At 57.9% G+C, this 15,059-nt stretch overlaps 1 protein-coding gene across 4 annotated transcripts in view; it reads right to left on the minus strand.

Moving 5' to 3' along the window:
• The window catches only part of CDRT4 (CMT1A duplicated region transcript 4), a 66,932-nt gene that overhangs the window by 17,897 nt on the left and 33,976 nt on the right, over window positions 1-15,059 (minus strand). Inside the window, exon 1 of one of the 4 annotated variants that reach the window (XM_084986268.1) lies at window positions 11,016-11,189. The exons of the other annotated variants lie outside the window; for them this stretch is intronic. The gene's annotated coding sequence lies outside the window, so the exon portion shown is untranslated. Of the gene's footprint in view, window positions 1-11,015; window positions 11,190-15,059 lie in introns of those variants that run through there. 4 annotated transcript variants of the gene reach the window in all.

Raw genomic sequence — 15,059 nt, forward strand, 5'->3', positions numbered from 1 at the left:
GGTGGGCTGGGGGCTCCTCCGACACAGCTGCTGCCAGACCGCTCCCCCGTCTCCCCCATCTCCCATCCCCCACCCCGCTCTTCAGCTCCCAATGGTCCTGCTTCTGCCACCTGCTCATCTTTGGAGATGACCTGAGCCCCACAGGTCTGAGGCACCTGGATCCACCTGCAGCCACACCTGTGCAGATGCAGACACACACACCACCCTGAGCCCATGGGGTAACAAGGGGTCTGTGACTTATACCCCCAAGCATGCACCTGTACACATGTGCACACACACAGGCACACATGTCACTCGCTGACGTCCCCAGGTGTGCCCACTTGGGCCACCCTCAGATCCAACACCCCTTGTCCCAGCTGAGCCCCCTTTCTGTCCTCAGCCCATGTAATGACCTAATAAGCCAACAGGGCCAAGCGTTCTCTTGAGACCCCCGCTGAGAGCAAGCTGGAGACGGGGTACACAACCCATATTAAAGGGGATGCGGGGGGCGGGGAGCACAGAGACAACCGGGTGAGGTCGAGCTCCCGTGTATGTCCAGCCTCCAGCCAGGTACCCGATTCCTCCGAACTGCAGCTTCTCCGTGAGAAACGCCTGCCTCACGGGACATGACGTGGATCCAATGAATTCAGGAGAAGTGGTTCCCGATGGGTAAGCTCCTGCTTACTGTCTGCTTCTAGGGAGACCAAGGATCCTGCACTGAGGGTACCAATCTCCCTCTCTGCTTGGTGACCGGGGCTCGTGTTGGTAACAAGAACACAACACTGGCACCTGTGGCCGGAAGCAGATGAATTTCAGAGACAATGGCTCGTCTCGGAGCTCTGATCAGGAACGAGGGCCGGCGTGGACGGCCTGGGGTAGAAGTGGGGTGGGAGAGAGAGGAGGCTAAGCGTGAGGGCTGGAAGCTCGGGACTGTGGCCTCGAGAAGCCTTGAGAAGGCATCTTACTCCTGGGGGACCAGGGGGCCGTGAACCCTGCCTCTCACCCCCGGGCTCGTCAGAACTGCTGTGGCAGACAGTCCCAACCGCCCCTGGGCCCACAGGCCAGGGTAGGCAGCCCCCCACAGGGCCCCAAGGATCCCCCGCATCCTGTGAACCCCCCTCCCCTTGGGCAGGACCTGCACGTGGTCACACTTCTGACAGACAGGACGGGAGGAGGTGTCGGGACCCTGTGCCAGAGGTGGTGACAGAGAACCCGGGCTTCACCCTCTGCTCGCTCTCCCCTGCGGCCTCACGTTCATCTGAGGACAGCAGCTGCCCTGTGGAGAATCCAGCGGCAATGAACAGAGGGACGTTTCCAGCCAACGGCCAGCAAGGAACTGAGGCCCTTAGTTCACCAACCTGTGAGGAACTTCATCTTGCCAACAATCTTGCGAAAGAGCGGGCAAGCGGACCCTCCCCAGCCAGCCCTTCCAAGGGGACCACAGCCCCAGCCAAAACCAGACTGTGGGGGACCTGGAGACAGAGACATGGTCCAGTCCGCTCAGATTCTCAACCCCCAGAACCCTGCGATAACACACGTGTCCGTTTTAAGCAGCCAAGTTTTTTTGGGGGGGTCATTTGTTACACAGCAAGTGATAACCAATACAAGGCCCCTATCAGACCTTGCAAGGAAAGATCCCACTTTGACATGGGGGGAATCCCACCACGTGATCTCCCCCTCCGTTCTGCTCCCATTTCTGGCAGACAACACAGTTCCTGCTACAAGGGAACAGACGTGCATGAAGAATCCACGGCGATCGAACCCCGCAGAAGTGAAGCCATCCTCCCACAAAGCTCATTTCAACAAGGCCGCCTGCTGTGGCCGGAGGCCTCAAGGCTCTGGGGGCAGCAGAGAGGGGAGACAGGCCAGGTGGGAAGCGGGCATTCAGAGATGGTGCCCTGGCTTTTCCCGAACATTACTGAGAGGTTCCAAAAGCTGAAGTTTTGGTGACATGTTTTCCGTTTGTTCTATCCTAAATTAAAATTTTATTTTTGCCATAATTTTTTTTTTGGTTATTCTTGGGGCTGCACCCGTGGCATATGGAGGTTCCCAGCCTAGGGGTCCGATCGGAGCTACAGCTGCCAGCCTACGCCACAGCCACAGCAACATCAGACATCAGATCCAAGCTGCATCTGTGACCTACACCACAGCTCACGGCAATGCCAGATCCCTGACCCAATGAGCGAGGCCAGGGATCGAACCCGCAACCTCAGCATTTCTAGTCGGATTCGTTTCCCCTGCGTCACGACGGGAACTCCACAATAATTTTAGATTTACAGAAAAGCTGCAAAGGTAGTTACAGATAGTTTCCATAGATCCGTCACCCATTTTTCCCCACGGTGTATTACCACGGTATAGCTGTCAAAACTGAGAAACTGTGTGACACTGGCTCATGACTAACCAAGCTCCAGATTTTATTTGGATTTCATCAGTTCCTCCATGCCTGGCCTCCTTCTGTGCTAGGATCCAATCTAGGAATTTCCATTGTATGTAGTTACTATACCTGCCAAACCTCATCACCTCCCAGCTATGTTTGGGCCTTTCCTGCCCCCCCGCTTACGCCAAGTTCCCTGCAACCTGTGACAACTTCTCACATCGTCCTTTCTTTTGAAAAAGGATTTCAATATACTCAGAATTGTGTCAAAGTTTACTTCTTTGAACTGGGCTTGAGTTGTTGCATTACTGCCGCATGTGTGTGTGTGTGTGTGTGTGTGTGTGTGTGTGTGTGTGTGTGTGTGTCTCATGAGGACAAAATGTCTTTTAGGGCCATGTGACTTGGCAAATCCTGTCCCCAGTTTTGTCCTCTTCATATTAATCCTGTGAATGCAGGAGATGTTTCTGGCTGGTGACATTTTCCTTCTGCTAAGTAAATAATCTTCGTTCTGGTTTAACTTATTTTACAAATAATTTAAACCTCCACTTCCAAAATATTCAAGTAGTCGGACGCCACCACGGCAGATTTTGTGAAACAGGCGTTTCCCCCCTTTCTACCTTCCATGCTCTGCAAATAGATGGTAGTTTCCCCGAACAAGATAAAAAGGCCCTCCTGCCTCGCACGGGGAACTATACTCAGTATTCTGTAATAGTCTCCATGGGCAAAGTGTCTGACGTGGAATATATATATATATATTACAGAACTGAATCACTTTGCTGTACACCCAAAACTAACATGACACTGCGAATCACCTGCACTTCAAGAAAAAGCACTTTTTTAACTGCGTGATGAACAAAAATAAAGAACGGAGTGGTTTGTTTTTCAGACCAAGTAGAAATGACTCTGACATCAAAACGGCTGTGCGAAAGCCACCAGACCCTAACGGCAAGCTCCATCGTGCCGCTGTTTTACCTGCCTGCCCCCGGCCCGACCTGGATTTGAGCTGCTCCAGGGCCAGAGGCTGACGGGCACCTGTCCGGGGCAAGGGCTTCACCCAGGACCCCCAGAGAGCAAGTCTTCTTGGACGAAGACAGGCGGGACGGGCTACTGCTCAGAGGGAAGGGCGTCTTTCTCTTTGAACCAACACCACTGGATCCCGAAGGTCCCTGTGTGGTCGTCCTGCTCGGTAACGAAGGACAGCAACAGGCTGTCCCAGGCACCGGCCAGCACAGTTCTGGGGTCCGACCAGGTGTGCTGGGGTCTTTCCTGCCCTCACGTCGAGAGAGTTCTCTGTGAAAAGAGGGTTTTTTCATCTCTCTCTCTCTGCCCTCCTGAGTCTCGGAAACCTCCCGGCGCAGAGCCCCGGGACCGGAGCGCGTGCCCAGCACACAGATTCCTTAGGAGCCCGACGTCTGGGTTTCTGGAACCCTGGCCAGCCCTGACCTCAGCGCGCGGCTGGCTCTCCCTTCCTGTGCGTCGGGAGAGAAAGGCTCTCTCTCTGCCCTCTGGGGCTGGAAAGGCGCAGGGCCGGCCCCCGCCTCCCTCCTCCGTCCTCCCGTGGAAATTCTAGATACGGGAGGTGCCTGGACCGACCCTGCTGCCCGCCCTCGCCAACTGCCCTCAACCTGTCTCTGCCCCTGTAGTTGGGTCGTGGAGCCAGAAATCTGGAAAGATTTAGCTCCCAGGCGGCTGAGACACAGGAAAACACTGTTCAGAGTCAACCCCGGACTCCCTCCCTCATCACCCAGGAATGCAGGCCCGAGGCTTGAGAGCAGCTGCTTCGCCGTAGCACGGCTGCTCTGCTGGGGCTGTGGCCGGAGGGCCACCTGCAAAAGCCCACGTGTCCCTGAACTCGGGAGGGGCCCAAAGAGGCAAAGCGCCCCCCACCCCGCGCCCCATGGGGCCAAGAGGAGCCCAGGACGCTCTGGGACCTTCCCCTTCCTTTGGCCGCACGGGCTGTGAAGGAGCCACTTTTCCTGGAGGAAGGAGAAAAGCTCTGAGTGCCTGGCGAGGACGCCGCACCTGCCACTAGGGGACCCGTGTGCTGGGCGGGGTGTGGCCACCAGTGTCCATCTGGCTCTGACGGAGCCCCACCCGACCCATCTCTGAAAAGCCCTGTGCCAGGCCCACCCCGTGTCCTCTATCCCCAGAGAGCCGAGAGGAGGGACTGGCGTTCCCCAGGGCTATGCAGGGATCCCAGAAAGATGTCCCTGGGTCACGGTGTCCCCCTGCCTAAAATTCTGCCTCCAGGCTGCCCGCGAACACGCAGGTCTGAACGGACCTGTTAAAGGTTTCTGACAGTCACAGGTAGGAGGAAACCTGCAAGTCAGGAAGCCCTCGAGGAGGCCGCGCAGAGTCCTAGGGTGGCGGCTTTGGCACTGGAAGCTCTGACAGGTGTCCTCAGAGGGGCAGCGGCAAGGCTGGTGACAGCACCTGTGTGTCCTGACTCGCACCACTGCCTGGCCTGCTCCGTGGGGCTCTGCTTTGAAGTGAGAGGCCCGGGGCTCTGCCCTGGGCACCGTCCTTCCCAGCAGCACACGGCTCCGAGGCCCCCACCTACCTGTCTCCAGCCCCGGGCCCTTCCTGGAACTCGAGGCGGGAATATCCTGCCCTCTATCCGAATGATCCGAATGTCATAAGTGCAGAACGACCCTGCTCAAAACTCAGAACTACCTGCTCCGACACACACGCGTGCGCGCACACACCCCGAGACTTGCTCCTTCACTGGTCTTCCCCATCTTATTAAGTGGCACCACTAACAAACCATTTGCACACATACGCACAAGAGTCTTTTCCCTTGTTCCTTCAGCCTCAAGAGTCAGCGTATCGAGTCTTGTGAAGTCCCCCTGTAGAAATATCCTGAATCCATCATTTTCCCTCCATTCCTTTACGATGACAACGGCTGCTGCTACTCCTACTAATAATAAGAGCTCACAGCGTGGGTGCCACTCATTCTGCTCGACAGGCGGCTGCTGCTCTGAGTGGGGCCACCAGCTCATCTGGAAGGGGGAGGACTCAGAGGGACTTGGAGGAGGAAAAGGCACCTGAACTTAGCTCTGATAACAAGCAGGCATTTCGGAGGCCTGGGGAGACAAGCCGGGAAAAGGGGAGCGTGAGCAGGAAGCAGTGTGGCGGGACTCTGCAAGTTACAATCTGCACTTTGCTGTAGTGTAAGGTGTGAAACCAAGAGTAGCTGAAGGTGAGACTGAAGCGAGCACCAGCCAGGCTGAAGGAGCAAAGCCAGTCTAACACACCCAGCACGTGGGCTGCCCGTGAGCCTAACACACTCAGCGAGCTTCCCAAGCTGTGGCCAGCACGGGGGTGCCTGCGGGTGATGGGGAGGGTTGCATAAGAGACGAGAGCCTGCGAACAGGTAGGAGCCAAGCCATGGAGAGTCCTACCTTGGGGTTTTGTGCAGCTTCCTCTGCCTAGAACATTCAGGAGGAAAAGCTGGGTCTTTATCTCACAGGCACCATGCTGACTCCAGAATGACTCCAAACAGCATTATCAGCCTTCCCTTTAGAAAGACGGCTATGGCAGAGACCCGCAGCTGCCCAGCAAGGGCCTGCTCCTCCTGTCCTCAGTATCAGCTTGATGCTGGGGATCAGCTGCCCAGCCAAGCACTCTATCTCCCCGACCTTGTGTCCACTGTAAGGCAGGGCCTTGTATCTTGAGCTCTGGCTACTTGCAGACTCGGCCCATGAAAGCGCCGATGTAACCCTTCATTCTCCTTCCTTCCCCATCCATGGGCCAGAAGCAAAGCATTCTGAGGTCCTGGGGGTAGCAGGCCGCAGGATGGAAGGACCGCTTGGATCCTGGCCCATCACACGGCAGCTGAGCACACCACACCCCACTGAATTCGACAGGAATGAGAAGGAACATCTATTGTGTTAAGTCCCAAATACGTGGAGGGTTATTTGTGCATCATAATAAACCCCCACGGCTTCGCTATCATCACGGACTGGAGGCCAGCGGGACTGGAGGAGTGAGATCAGTAATAAGCTGTTTAGCAACCGGGGGAAAATGATAAACTGAATCAAGTTAACGGCAGTAAGGATGGAGGCAGCCACGGAGAAGGCGAGCAGCCGCGGGAAGGGAGCTCAGGTTACCGGGGGCGTTAGAGAAAATGCAGGTCGTTGTCGGGCCCGGTGGACAGCCGTCCGGACGAACCGAGACAGAACTACACCTTCCGTGAACCACTCACATTGGCTAAGCCGACAAGCGGAAAGATGCAGGGCATGGGGAAGCTCATCACTGCAAGTGGGAAGGATTTTTTTTTGGGGTCTTTTTTTAGGACCGCTCCCACGACACATGGAGGTTCCCGGGCTAGGGGTCAAATCGGAGCTGTAGCCACTGGCCTCTGCCACAGCCACGGCAACAGCAGATCCAAGCTGCGTCTTCAACCTACACCACGGCTCATGGCCACGCTGGATCCTTAACCCACTGAGCGAGGCCAGGGATCGAGGCTGCGTCCTCGGGGATGCCAGTCAGGTTCGTTTCCGCTGAACCACCATGGGAACTCATGAGAACGAATTTGAAATCAGCTGGGCTCCACCTACGTAAGACAAACAGACAACCACCCTCTGCCCCAGCAATTCTACATCCAAGTTCAGGATCAGGTACCACGAAAACGCAGCGTCAGGAAGGTTCTAAGTGCATTACTCATAATACAGCCCCAAACCGGAAATACCCCAAATATCCATGGAGGGTGAGACAGACAAACACAGCGGGGCATTCATCCGCTGGAACTCTATACAGAAGTGACAATAAATAGCTACACCTGGGTGTGAGCACGCGACTGAACCTCACACACTAAATACGGACAGAGGCCGGGCACCAGGGAGTAAACGGAGTGAGAGTCCATTTACATGCAGCTCAAAAAGCAGGCCGAAGGCAGGGTCACGTACAGCGACGGCGTAGCCGATTTCCGTAACTTCAGGCGAGCGGTTCCTCTGAGGATTAAGGAGGAGGGACGAGCCGGCAGAGGGTGGAGAGGGGCCCCCCACTGTCCCGCTCCTGGCCTGGGCAGCTGTCACCAGGTATCCACTTGTGACAAATCACCAAGAGAAGGTGTGTGTCTGGCTGCACTTGAAGTATATTTCAATTTTTTCTTTTTTGTCTTTTTTTTTTTTGGCCATTTCTTGGGCATGTGGAGGTTCCTAGGCTAGGGTTCCAATCGGAGCCATAGCTGCTGGCCTATGCCAGGGCCACAGCAATGCGGGATCCAAGCCACGTCTGCGACCCACACCACAGCTCACGACAACGTCGGATCATTAACCCACTGCGCAAGGCCAGGGATCGAACCTGCAACTTCATGGTTCCTAATTGGATTCATTAACCACTGTTCCATGACGGGAACTCCTTAGTTGTTTTTTTTTTTTTTTTTTTTTTTTTTTTTTTTTTTTTTAACGTTTTAAAGCTGTCAGGACGGCAGGACTGGGACAGGGCTGGGAGTGTGGGCAGGGACGGAGCAGACGCTGGCCCGGGGAGGGAAGTGGCAGGGCCTGGAGGCTGCTTGGGGTCCGGAGCCGGCTGCAGGGCCGCCTGGCAGGGGGCGCAGGTGGAGGCCCTGAGAGACTCGATTTAGTGGCAGGGAGGGAAGGAGAGAAGCGGATCGGGGTGGTGGGAAGCCAGGATCAGCGGGGTCGGGGAGGGTCTCGGTGCAGAACCCGGGCCTGAGCCGGGCATGCGCTCAGAGGAGCCCTGGCTCCAGCACCAACATCAGCACTGTCTCTCTAAGGCCACAAGTCAGTGTCTAAGGCCAGAACCAAACCACCTTTCCCATGCTCCTAAAAACGCGAAGGGGAGTTCCCGTCGTGGCGCAGTGGTTAACGAATCCGACTAGGAACCATGAGGTTGCGGGTTCGGTCCCTGCCCTTGCTCAGGGGGTTAACGATCCGGCGTTGCCGTGAGCTGTGGTGTAGGTTGCAGACGCGGCTCGGATCCTGCGTTGCTGTGGCTGTGGCGTAGGCCGGTGGCTACAGCTCCGATTCAACCCCTAGCCTGGGAACCTCCATATGCCGCGGGAGCGGCCCAAGAAATAGCAACAACAACAACAAAAAGACAAAAAGACAAAAGGCAAAAAAAAAACGCGAAGGATTGACTACGGAAAAGGAAACGCTTGTGTCAGAGGAAACAGTGAAAACTGAAAGTCACAGCGGGGCCGAGAGCATCCCAGCCGGCCGGCTGACCTGACGCCTGGCCTGACGCCTGGTGTCCACCGGGCGGGCGCTCCCCGCAGCTTGGGCAAACCTCTTCCCTTCATGATTTCCAGGCACTCTCCCCGCAGCTCCAGCCCCAGTGAGCCCGGGCTCGACTCCGCATGTCCTGTCTCTGCAGCCGGCCCCCCACCGCGTTCATCCGAGGCCGTCAGACACCACCTGGGTCCCACCCAGCAGGAGGAAGTGCCTCGTGGCCAGTACCCTCCTCTGAGCCTATCTTCCCACATGTGTGTCCTGTCACTGGAGACGGGGACAGGGGACATCTCATGAGGTCCTGGGGAAGAAGCAGGGGCCAGCCGCTGGGGGGGAGTCTGAAAGGACAGGCAGGCACGCTGAGGTCTGAACAGCAGAGTCTAGGGGTCCGAAGGGACCAGGGGCCCGGAGCCAGCCTGCTGGCCTCAGGCGGTGCTGGGTCCCAGTTCCGGTTCTGTGGTTTACCAGCTGTGCCACTTTGGGCAAGTTCCCACATCTCTCGGCCTCGTTTTTCTGTTGTGAAGTCAGGGTGGGATGGGGGTGGGCCTGGAGAGGGGCGAGGACCACGGCCAGGCCACCTGCAGGTGTGGGCAGCAGACACACCTGAGTCCCCAGAGGTGCTGAGCCTACTGGAGGCAGAGACCAGCTCTGGGCCCAGGCTTGGTGCTGGCCCCTTTCAGCTGCCCTTTGGTGGTCAGAGCTCACTCCTGATGGCGACACAGAGACGCTGGGCGTGAGCTAGCTGGGCACTTGGCGGCAGTCCTGGGATGGAGAGCAGCTGTGCTCACGTGCCCTCCTCACCTGGTACCCTCTGCTCGGCTTGCCCATCAGCCCCTCTCCCTAGCCCATTGCTGGCATTTTCCGAACCTCCCTCCCCTTCTGCTTTCAAAATTCCCAAGTCTCCTCGCCTCTAGAAAATTCTTCCCTTGACCCCAAGCTTCCCTGACATTTCTCCTCCTTTTCCTGCCAAAACCCCCCAGGAAGGCACCTGTACCAGCTGCTGCCCTTCCCTCACCCCCAAGGCCCAGCAGCCTGCGCCCGTCCTCACAACCCTGCGGAAAACCTCCGGGCAGGAAGGTCCGAAGCGCGGCCACCCAGGGGCTCTGAGAGCAGGCGGGCGGGCACATGTGTGCACACACATGTGCACATGTACACACAGACACAGAGAGAGACAAAGGCGCACACAGACACACAGGCACACAGATACACACACACAGACAAATACACATGTGCACACATGGGCACAGAGACACATAAACACAGAGACAAATGTACACACACAGGTGCATAGAGGCAAACAGAAATACACACGCACACACATACAGAGACACACAGATGCGCTCACACTGAGTACCGCATTCCCACACGGGCCCCACTGTGACGACAGAAAGGGCAGACCCCAGGCACACATGCTGCCCTCGAAGACCCCAGACGCTCTGGATGGCACACCAGTCGGGCAGGAGAGGACACTGGTGGTGGACCCAGGCTTTCCGGAGCCAGAGCACCCACAATCTTTGTACTCTGCACAGCCCAGCTGTGAGCACTCAGAAGACACCCCTGAAATAACATCAGCTGTCAGGAGGGAGGGACGTGCCTGGAGGAAGACTGGCCTGGGGACCCAGAGGGTCAGCCGGGCAGGACCCATCTCTGACCCCAGGCCGGTCAGTGACCAGCTCCTAGACACCAGGCAGAGTCTGAACTGAACCCAGGGCTCTGGCCACCACGCCCTGGCCGCCCCCTGCCGCTTCTCTCATCCGCCTCCCCGCAGCGCAGGCAAGTGCAAAACCCGAGCTCCCATTGCAGCAACAGTGGCTGCTGGGGGCCTGGGTTCCGGGCCCAGCCCCTCGCCCATGGACACTGCGCCTGCACTGGTCACAAGGCTGACTGGTCCTTGTTTTTAGTTATTGATCCCTTTTAAACCTGTTCTTGTTTTTAAAAAAGCAACTGGAATATTCATCACCACTCTCAAGAACCTACTGTTTGTGGGGCTGTAACGGTCTCAACCCCTATGGATGCCTACAGGCATTCACCAGTCCTGGCTCAGCGTTTCCTGGGGCCTGAGCCCCAGGCTGGGGTGAAGGGAACACAGGCCAGGAGCCCCCCCACCCCCCACCCAGTTGGAAACGTGGGTGTGTTTTGTGTTTGTTCTGTTTGCAGACTGCACTGTGCCATCACCTGACCCTCTTTAAAAACTCACGCCCTGGTGAGCCCTCTGCAGAGTTAATCAGCCCTGGACATCAGCGCGGGTTCAGAGTCCTCGGCGCTGGGGGTGGGGGGCGCCGAGACCAGAATCTATCAAGAACCTCGAAGGAAAGGAAGCTGGAGACTCTGGAATCCTCCATCCACAGAGGGCTCCTGCTGTGACGGCCTTGGTCCCGCACTGGTTGGGTCTGTGCTTTTGTCACTTTCATCAGGGACGCAGGGACACCTGCTGTCCCCCGGGGTGAGCCAGGACCCCCAGCTGTTACCTGAGAGGCAGGCTTCTCTGCTTTTCCATGCCTGCTTCAGGCTCCCGCCCGGGGCTTACTTTCTGCCCCAATCGCCCCGGTGTCCTCGCTCCATGTTCCCATTTGTCCTCCCTCCACTGCCCCCAGGTCGTCCAGGAACCTGGCGCCAGGAGTAAATGGGGGCGTTGTGACATCAGCAGTTGCTGTGCTCCCGCCTTAGAATCTTCCGCCCTCATCTGTTCCTCCTGGGGAGGGGAGCTCTGCCCGCAGCCCCCAGGGACGCCCGCTGGGCACCTCAGCCCAGGCACTGTGCACTCGACCTCCTTACGGTCTCTGCCCCGAGAGGAGCAAATACAAGTCCTGACTCTGCGCCAGGTCTGGCCAGGTGGAGACCAGTGGCCGACTGCCTGGTGTCTCACCTGGATGGACTTAGACCCAGCTTGCTGGGCCCCCCACCCCCACCCCGAGCTTCTGATTCAGTAGATCTTGGGTGGGGCCCAAGAATTCACCTCTCCGACAAGCTCCTTTCAGTGGAAATACGCTTATCTCTTTGGAAATGAGATGCTCTTTGGATGAACAGCAGAGAGAAACTGCTGTCACCAAGAAACCTTTGGGAATCAGCCACCACCCCACCCCACCCCGGCCCCAGTCCACTCCAGCGACCTGGCACGTTTGAGTAAAGGAGCATTCAGCGTGCAGTTTCCATCCTCACCTGAGACCCTAACTCTGAAAAACCCCCAAGGATCGAGGAGGGCCCGGTACGGAGCAGCGTAATTGCAGGTATCAGCTTGGGACCCGCCCGGAGCCAGGCTGGGCTTGTCGGCCGCAGAGGCATCGCGCCCGGCTTGTCCCTCCCAAGTGTCTCTCTCAGTATCCACTCTCCCCATCCCCCCACCGTGCTGTCCCTGCCCACAACCTGCCCAACTGGAGCCCCGCGTCCCCTGGCCTCTGTTCCCAAGCCCTCGTTTTACCTTCCTCACAACTGTCAGTGATTTCCCGCTGCCACCTCTGCCCAAGGATCTCTGGCCCGTCCTGGAAAAAGCCCAGCACCAGGAGCCAGATGTGTCTCTTGATCACAGCATCATCACTTAGTGGCAGGAAAACGCACACCCAGTGTTCCCCAGCCTGGACCCGGGTTTCCTCCTGGCCACGAGCCGAAGCCTGGCCCAGACCCTTCCTGGAAGCTGTCCTTCTGCAAGGCTCCCTCCATGCCTGCTCCAGACTCTAGTTCTTCAAGTCCCACCCCTCCCTCCAGGAACCCTTGACCCCCCAGGGCCTCGTGCCAGTGGGACCTGCCTCTCCCCTGTCCTCAGGCGCCACACAGGACACTACCAAGGGACGGAGCCCGGGGCCTGGCCGTGCGGGGACCTACAGGGCATACGGGGACCAGAAGGAGAGGAGCCCTGGGAAGGTTTCTGCCTCCCTCCCACCAGCCAAGGGAGGACTGCGGCATCTTTGGGTGCAAAGCCAGGATACGGGGGTGGGGGGCACCACGGTTTCCCAAGACTCTCCGAAGACACAACCCTTAAAGGCTTCCAGGGCCTGCAGTGGCTCTCTGAGCTCCTTACAGGCCCAGCGCTGTGGTGACAGGGCCCAGGGCCCAGCTGGGAGCCAGGCCCCCAGACCAACAGCTTAGCGAGCACCTGGGGAGTGACGTCAGCCTTGCCACCTGCTGGCACATGGGAGGCGCAGGGCCAGGACGCTATTCACGCCCGTGTCTGTGTTGTTCATGGCGAGGCTCCAAGCCTCACAGAGAAAATCTACAGCCTGAGTGCTTTTCCTCCCACGGGGCCTGCCTGGCCTTTGATTGTCGGCTTTGGGGAGGCATTCTTCCCTCCTCTGTGGGCAGCAAATTCCCCGCAAGTCAGCACGATGTGTATCTGGGCTCACCCACCCACGGCTGTCACCACAGAGGGACTGACCGAGGGAGCACACGGGGCGCGGGGACAGCGCCTCCCGCCACACCCCACGCCCCGAGGGCCGCCAGGGCCCTCTGTGAACCTGGCCGAGAGTTAGGGGCCCAAGGTCAGTCGCGGCTCCTGGTCCCCGGCCCCACGGTGTCCCCCACCCGCCCCGTACCAGGGTGCTGCCCCACTCTCCACGCGCTCACCCACCCAACGTTCAGGCGGGTCCTACGACTTCAACCCGCACTTGACGGGTGGAGACACCAAGGCACACGGACGTGGGCTCAGTGGCCCGTGGACACACACCTTGTGAGGAGAACCGGACGAGCAAACCCCAGAACGTGCGCCACCGAGAAGGCGAAGCCAGGCGGCCGTCTGCGTCACCTCATTGTGAGAACACGCTCGGGACCCACCCGGAGCCCAGCTCCCAGCCCTCCTGCAGGCCCGCCTCCTTGCTCTTCTCCTGCACCCCCAACCCCCAGAGACACAGACTCAGACGTGTCTCCCCTGCACTCAGGCTTCCATGAAAACTGAGAAGGAAAAATCAGGGCTTTGGCTCAGACGTTGGTCAGGTCTCCCTCTGCGTCCTCGAGTTGCCTTCCAGCCATGAAACGCCAGCCCAGGTCTCCCCGCCCACGCAGGCCCCCCGGCCTTGCACCCCCACTCCAGTGTGTCAAAGAGGGGCATACGACCGCGGCCCGCAGCCCAGCCTCTGACCTGCAGCCTGGCCTGGAACAAGGGGAGGACCTGCGCTGACCGGGTCCCTCAGAAACTCGAGGAGAAGGGCCTGGCACCGGCAGCCACAGCCCAGCTAAAAAGATGCCCTGAGCAGCAGGGGCCAAACCCAGGAGGGAGGGGCGGGGGCAGAGCCAGGGGAGGCCCATGGGCAGCGTCGGCCCATCGACCCCTCAAGCCTCTTCTATCGTGTAGGCCCCCTTCCCTCACTCCCTTTGGTTCCTCGTGTGGCGAAGGAACTGAGCTTCCCCCGGTCTGGACTGTGCCTGTGCTGACATCCGCACGGTGTCCTTTAACCAGTCCCCCTGTCCCCCGTGAACGGGCCTTGGCCAGGCCCAGCTGTGCTGTTCCGGAGACGGTGACGTCAGCGGGCACCGAGTGCCCGGTCGTCTCCTCCCGGGACGGCAGCACCTGTGGATGAGCCGGGGCTAGAAGAGCTACTTCGTGGGTGACCGTCTGAGTCTGTCTCTCCTCAGTTTTTCACCCAGAACTCTTCTAACTGGAGGCTCTTCGCGTCACGTCTTCGGCAACACTGAGGAGCAGTTCGTGGGGAAGAGCAGGACAGATTCTGGGCTGTTTCCCCTTATTGATCACTTTTCAAAGGAATAAGTGAGATGTTTTGCACGCCCCCAGAGCGACTAAAATGACTGGGGTTTGTAACGAATCCATGGGTTTCAACGCCTTTGAAATGTTTCAAGCCGCGGCAGCTCTGATTCTTCAAGAGGCTCAAACATCCCTTCTCCTGCCGGTCAGAACCTTCCTGGTTCCTGGGTCTCTCTGGCACTGACGCGACCCTGGAGGTCTCTGCTGGCTTCCTTGCTATTCTTACCACAAGGTGTTCCAGGCCCATCTAGAACATGCGATAAGCAATCTCCCCAACTGAATCACCTTGCTATGCACCTGAAACGGGCACAATAGTGTAAATCAACTATACTTGAATAAATTTTAAAAAATTTTTGTTCTCACTTCGTATTGTTTATATTATTGTTATTATTTTGGTGCTTTGCCTTTTTAGGGCCACACCTGCAGCACATGGAGATTCCCAGGTTAGGGGTCTAATTGGAGCTACAGCTGCCGGCCTGCACCACAGCCACAGCAACACCAGATCTGAGCTTCCTCTGCAACATACACCACAGCCACAGCAACACCAGCAGGAAGCAGATCTTTAACCCACTGAGCGAGGCCAGGGCTCGAACCTGCACCTTCGTGGACACGACGTTGGGTTCTTAACCCTCCGAGCCACAGCAGGAACTCCCAAGACTTACTCTTTCTTTGTAGTTTGTTTCACCATCTGCCGGTGTGAGTCAGTCGTAGAAAAACTCATTTTAAAAGGAAGCGTGGGAAAGAGTGGCAGAGACCCCGGGTAAGGCTGCAGACTCTGAGGTGAGGAGCTAAGAAGTGCTCACCTCCCCACCCGGCCCCTTTC

The sequence above is a fragment of the Sus scrofa genome, chromosome 12 (assembly GCF_054392235.1).
Source record: "Sus scrofa isolate SSC_HxYL_T2T_F1_AM1 chromosome 12, Sscrofa_HxYL_maternal_Yorkshire_Landrace_v2.0, whole genome shotgun sequence".
Taxonomy (NCBI): domain Eukaryota; kingdom Metazoa; phylum Chordata; class Mammalia; order Artiodactyla; family Suidae; genus Sus; species Sus scrofa.